This window comes from Zalophus californianus, chromosome 8 (genome assembly GCF_009762305.2).
Source record: "Zalophus californianus isolate mZalCal1 chromosome 8, mZalCal1.pri.v2, whole genome shotgun sequence".
In the NCBI taxonomy this organism is placed as follows: Eukaryota; Metazoa; Chordata; class Mammalia; order Carnivora; family Otariidae; genus Zalophus; species Zalophus californianus.
Genome location: NC_045602.1, coordinates 112,903,462 through 112,908,940, shown reverse-complemented (window position 1 = coordinate 112,908,940; position 5,479 = coordinate 112,903,462). Strand labels below are relative to the sequence as shown.

Here is a 5,479-nt window from a genome sequence, read left to right as displayed (position 1 = left end):
TGAGCCTTTGCTCTGGGTTTGTCACTCACTGACTCTGGGCAAAGCTGAACAACATACTAGGATTTTTATACTCAAACCCAAGATATCAGTTTATAAAAATTGTGGTCAGATGTGACTGTTTATTGTTAATTATGAGAATAAAACTCACAGAATGCACAGTGGAAGGCAACAAGCTTGGAATGATAACTGTTGTCAAATAATTTGGATTTTTGCACATACACTGGGTTTTAGTTTACTAATAAATCAAAAATTGCTATGGAGGGGAGGGAAAAATATCTGTGTTCAGTGTCCTATATACACACTTAGCAAGCCATGAGTCTGACTTCCAATTCCAGCATACCCGTTGAGTGGATCACAGCAGTTACCACTGCTGCTGGAACAGCAACAACTGCTTATGTAGCTTACAAAAGATTTTGTGTTAAAGATCCCTTTAACAGCAGCAGGGATGTCCACTATCACCACTGCTAGTCAACATAGTATTAGAAGTCCTAGCCACAGCAATCAGACAACAAAAAGAAATCAAAGGCATCCAAATTGGCGAAGAAGAAATCAAACTCTCATTGTTTGCAGATGATATGATACTTTATGTGGAAAACCCAAAAGACTCTACCCCAAAACTGCTAGAACTCATACAGGAATTCAGTAAAGTGGCAGGATATAAAATCAATGCACAGAAATCAGTGGCATTCCTATACACCAACAAGACAAAAGAAAGAGAAATTAAGGAGTCAATCCCATTTACAATTGCACCCAAAACCTCAGATACCTAGGAATAAATCTAACTAAAGAGGCAAAGAATCTGTACTCAGAAAACTATAAAATACTCATGAAAGAAATTGAGGAAGACACAAAGAAATGGAAAAACATTCCATGTTCATGGATTGGAAGAACAAATATTGTGAAGATGTCAATGCCACCTAGAGCAATCTATACATTCAATGCAATCCCCATCAAAATATCATCAACTTTTTTCAAAGAAATAGAACAAATAATCCTAAAATTTGTATGGAACCAGAAAAGACCTCGAATAGCCAGAGGAATGTTGAAAAAGAAAAGCAAAGCTGGCAGCATCACAATTCTGGACTTCAAGCTCTATTAAAAAGCTGTAATCATCAAGACAGTATGGTACTGGCACAAAAACAGACACATAGATCAATGGAACAGACTAGAGAGCCCAGAAATGGACCCTCAACTCTATGGTCAACTAATCTTCGACAAAGCAGGCAAGAATGTCCAGTGGAAAAAAGACAGTCTCTTCAACAAATGGTGTTGGGAAAATTGAACAGCCACATGCAGAAGAATGAAACTGGACCATTTCCTTACACCACACACAAAAATAGACTCAAAATGGTTGAAAGACCTAAATGTGAGACAGGAGTCCATCAAAATCCTAAAGGAGAACACAGGCAGCAACCTCTTCGACCTCAGCCGCAGCAACTTCTTCCTAGAAACATCGCCAAAGGCAAGGGAAGCAAGGGCAAAAATGAACTATTGGGACCTCATCAAGATAAAAAGCTTTTGCACAGCAAAAGAAACAGTCCACAAAACCAAAAGACAACCGACAGAATGGGAGAAGATATTTGCAAATGACATATCAGATAAAGGGCTAGTATCCAAAATCTATAAAGAACTTCTTAAACTCAACACCCAAAGAACAAATGATCCAATCAAGAAATGGGCAGAAGACATGAACAGACATTTTTCCAAAGAAGACATCCAAACGGCCAACAGACACATGAAAAAGTGTTCAACATTACTCTGCATCAGGGAAGTCCAAATCAAAACCTCAATGAGATATCACCTCACACCAGTCAGAATGGCTAAAATTAACAAGTCAGGAAACGACAGATATTGGTGGGGATGCAGAGAAAGGGGAACCCTCCTACACTGTTGGTGGGAATGCAAGCTGGTCCAGCCACTCTGGAAAACAGTATGTAGGTTCTTCAAAAAGTTGAAAATAGAGCTACCATACGATCCAGCAATTGCACTACTGGGTATTTACCCCAAAGATACAAATGCAGGGATCCGAAGGGGTACGTGCACCCCGATGTTTATAGCAGCAATGTCCACAATAGCCAAACTGTGGAAAGAGCCAAGGTGTCCATCGACAGATGAATGGATAAAGAAGATGTGGTGTACATATGATGGAATATTATGCAGCCATCAAAAAGAATGAGATCTTGTCATTTGCAACGATGTGGATGGAACTGGAGGGTATTATGCTGAGCGAAATAAGTCAATCAGAGAAAGACATGTATCCTATGACCTCACTGACATGAGGAATTCTTAATCTCAGGAAACAAACTGAGGGTTGCTGGAGTGGTGGGGGGTGGGAGGGATGGGGTGGCTGGGTGATAGACAATGGGGAGGGTATGTGCTATGGTGAGCACTGTGAAGTGTGCAAGACTGTTGAATCACAGATCTGTACCTCTGAAGCAAATAATACATTATATTTAAAAAAGAAGAAGAAGAAGAAGAAGAAGATAGCAGGAGGGGAAGAATGAAGGGGGGTAAATCGGAGGGGGAGATGAACCATGAGAGACTATGGACTCTGAAAAACAAACTGAGGGTTCTAGAGGGGAAGGAGGTAGGAGGATGGGTTAGCCTGGTGATGGGTATTAAAGAGGGCAGGTACTGAATGGAGCACTGGGTGTTATATGCAAACAATGAATCATGGAACACTACATCAAAAATTAATGATGAAATGTATAGTGATTAACATCACATAATAAAAAAAAAAGAAACTTAAAAAAGATCCCTGCAGCAAATCTATGGTAAGTTTTCACATCCAGAAAGAAGGCCCCAAAATAGTACATGCTTTTGATATGGAGGATTTGGGAGATAAAGCCGGACACTGCCATTACTAAAGTTCTGAAAAGTTTCTGTGATGGGGCTCACACAAAACAGAACAGAGACTGGAGACAACAGGAGACCTTTAATCATCGGGAAAAAAGAAACTTTTTGGTGTTGCAAACAGACTTGTCATGTTACCTAACTGCTTAATTAACACGACCACCACTACTGTCTAAGTCAACTTCCCTGTATTCTTTGCAAACTGCAACTTTCACATCACAGCATTTGCCTTATGTAAAACATTGTGGCTTTAAAATTTATTTGCTTTTAAAAAAATAAGGAAAAAAGTAAAAACCAACCTCATGGCTTATGGGTTATCTTGGTCTTATAAGGATCTATTTCTTTAAATTTAAAATAATGACATTAGAATATAGTTGTATGTTGAAGTTCACATATCAAATTATTCTCAAAATCGCGTGTATATGCAGATTGTATTTGTGAGACTCAAAGAAAAATTACCACTCTCATATTAATTGGTTAACCTAGAATGTAAATTGGCTATGATTCAGCTACATTAATTTCTTAATACAGTCTAGGAAAACATCTGTTATGACCTTGATTTTCTTCTTTCTTTTAAGTTCTTATTTAAATTCCAGTTAGTTAACATACAGCGTAATATTAGTTTCAGGTATATCTTGATTTTCTTCTTGACAATGGTAATGACACTGAGCAAATACAGCTCTGTGCTTTCAAAGTTTCAATCAAAATGGACTACAAATGTTATTCCACTTAACTATAAGTAAGCCAGGTCAATAGTAAGGGGGTGGCAACTTTTTTGTATTCATTTTAAGTACATTCTTTACATTTCTTCAGCCATTCAACAAATATTTATTAGTATTTACTCCTTCCTGGTCTCTGGGTAAGACACTAAGGATTGGGAGATGAATGACCTCTGATTACTTTTGTATTGTAAAACATTTACAGTCAACTAAGATAGAGAAATAGAAAGTAAATGACCGTGGAACAGTGAGAGGCCACAGTAAAAGTGCTCACTGCCACTTGTAGGTAGAAAGAGACTCCAGGGGCGCCTGGGTAGTACAGTCAGTTAAGCAACCAACTCAGGTCGTGAAATGGATCCCCGCATCCAGCTCTACACTCAGCGCTGAGTCTACTTGGGATTCTCTCTCCATCTCCCCCTCACCACCACCTCCCCCGCAGCCCGAGTGCTAGCTCTCTCTCAAATAATACATAAATCTTTAAGAAAAAAAAAAGAGCCTCCAGCCCTGAGTAGGCAGAGGTTATGTGCTGAGGCTGTGGAAGAGAGGAAACAGGGGTGGGTTCCGGGAAGAGGCAATACCTGACCGGCTCTTAAAGACTGAGTAGAGTTAGGTGTCTGTGTGTGAGGTAGGACTTTTGGAGGGAGGCAGGGAGGCTCAACACTGTAGAGACTATATGACTAAGGGTGTGGGGGCGGTGGGACAACAGAATGTGTACTCTCAGTTGCCAGAGAACCTGGGCGGATTTAACTAATCTTTGGGATTTGAGTGGGAGAGAATGTGGAAAACCCATGTAGCAATCCAAGCCCCAAAGTCAGTGGCAAGAAGATCTGAGGGACCCTCATCCTTGACCTCCTCAAGGTTACTGGGAAGCACTCAAATCATCCTTTACAAACGAGATGCATTCACTGTCTGTTGAACTCAGAGAAGATGCTAATGGTGTTTCTGGTCTCAAGGGAGATATAGGGGTCTAATTTCAACAGGGTGATTTCAACCTTTGCTCTGCACCCACCCTTCCCCACCTCCAGAAAAAAAGTATACTTATCCCAGAGTAAGCTCTCTTGGACACTGAACGTCAGAGGAAATCTTTGCTCCCAGAGCACATCTCCCAACCCCCCTCCCTTTCCCTACCCACACCCTCCATCTCAACCCCCGTCCCCACCCTTAGCCAGGGCAGATTATTTCCTCTTGCTCCCTTGCCCTGCTTTCTCACCCAGATGATCTGGGAATCTGCAAGCCTACAACCACTTAACTATTAACCAACCCTTCTTGAATGCTGACTGATTGGCAAAGGAATATGTAAAGAAAATTAGCTACTGGTTCCATTATAGAATGAATAGTTGCTGTTTTCTGAGTCTAGCTCTCTCCTTGTCTCCCAAACCAAATCATCTTCTGACTCCATCAATCACACTACCTCCTCCCCCTGACCACAAGCTGGGTGCTCAAACCCATGCCTCACCTATTTTTTTTTAATTGAAATTGGCCTGGCCAAAGTGAATGGTGTAACATGTAGCTCCAGTTGGACCAATCAGAATTCTTTCCCAGGATATTTCCATTTGGCATGATACTTTATGTGGAAAATCCAAAAGACTCCACCCCCAAATTACTAGAACTCACACAGCAATTCAGTAATGTGGCAGGATACAAAATCAATGCACAGAAATCAGTTGCTTTCTTATACACTAACAATGCAACTGTAGAAAGAGAAATTAGAGAAACGATTCCATTTACAATAGCACCAAAAACCATAAAATACCTCAGAATAAACCTAACCAAAGAGGGAAAGGATCTATACTCTAGGAACTACAGAACACTCATGAAGGAAATTGAAGAAGACACAAAAAATTGGAAAAACATTCCATGCTCATGGATCGGAAGAATAAACATTGTTAAAATGTCTATGCTACCCA

The 5,479-nt window shown here is 40.3% G+C and overlaps 1 pseudogene; it reads left to right on the top strand.

The window, feature by feature from the left end:
- Positions 1-312: 312 nt before the first annotated feature.
- On the top strand, positions 313-2,995 carry LOC113938485 (annotated as a pseudogene).
- The last annotated feature ends 2,484 nt before the right edge of the window (positions 2,996-5,479 follow it).